General features: G+C 28.4%; 2 non-coding genes across 2 annotated transcripts; both read left to right on the forward strand.

Moving 5' to 3' along the window:
- The first annotated feature begins 387 nt into the window (after window positions 1-387).
- Window positions 388-460, forward strand: Trnav-cac (transfer RNA valine (anticodon CAC)). Its single transcript has one exon. It is a non-coding gene; the product is annotated as a tRNA-Val (tRNA).
- Window positions 461-714: 254 nt separating this feature from the next.
- Trnav-cac (transfer RNA valine (anticodon CAC)) lies at window positions 715-787 on the forward strand. The gene has a single exon. It is a non-coding gene; the product is annotated as a tRNA-Val (tRNA).
- The last annotated feature ends 331 nt before the right edge of the window (window positions 788-1,118 follow it).

The raw sequence follows: 1,118 nt of genomic DNA on the forward strand, positions 1-1,118 counted from the left end.
TTAAGAATGAAAGAATCAAACGTGACTGGACCATTAAAAATACAATCATTTTTTAGAAAATCCAGTTTTATTTTTTTTTAATTTTCTACACATTTGTCTTTTGGTTAAAAATGACCTTTACCCCCTTACAAATTAGAATATTTGTATATAAATTTATAGGTAGGTTCACTCGAGTTATACACTCGTACATACTTACATATGTACATTTATATTATGTATGTGGTCATGCTTTTGCAATTAAGAATTAAAATAATATTACTTCTATATAAACCAAAAAACATTCTTATCGTGTGGATGATTATGTGTTACAACGAAAACAAAAAGCACAGGCCCACTGTGCTATAATCTACAAATATAAATGTTATTATGGAAAACGTTATGACATGAGTTTCCGTAGTGTAGTGGTTATCACGTGTGCTTCACACGCACAAGGTCCCCGGTTCGAACCCGGGCGGAAACAAATCCACGTTTTTTATTGAAAATTAATTTTATTATTTTTTTAATTTCTTTATTTAAATTTATTTAAATAATTATGGTTTAATATAAAGTTTATAAGAAAAATATACAATATAATTTTGAATTATGAAACTTGGTTTTATAAAGAATTTTGTTTAAGGGATGTATTAAAATAGATTTATCAGTACATATGTCATAAAATTCTAATTTAATTCTATTTTTAATTTGTGAAAATTTATTTTGTGGGTCCATATGTGAGTTTCCGTAGTGTAGTGGTTATCACGTGTGCTTCACACGCACAAGGTCCCCGGTTCGAACCCGGGCGGAAACATCCTTTTATTTATATGAAATTTTTTTACGGAATAAAAAATAGTTAATTTTCGAAAGTCAGAAACAAAAATTGTCTTCATGGAAAAGAAATTTTTCGAAATTGGTTACTATATCGTCCGCACTTTAATCGGTTGTTACATACATATTAGATGGTTTCTTTATATAAAGTTTTGTAAAAAGAATAGAATTTATGTATATTGCCCATGCCCATTACTAAATCTCAAACAAAAACTTAAGTTTGCGTGTTTTTATTTGAGCGTGTGTTATTATTGGGTGGCATATGCATTATAATTTCTGACAAGTGACATATAATCCCTAAAGTGGAATATTTG

Source organism: Musca vetustissima, unplaced genomic scaffold, assembly GCF_032173495.1.
Source record: "Musca vetustissima isolate MV318-11 ecotype Yass unplaced genomic scaffold, APGP_CSIRO_Mvet_v1 utg11016, whole genome shotgun sequence".
In the NCBI taxonomy this organism is placed as follows: Eukaryota; Metazoa; Arthropoda; class Insecta; order Diptera; family Muscidae; genus Musca; species Musca vetustissima.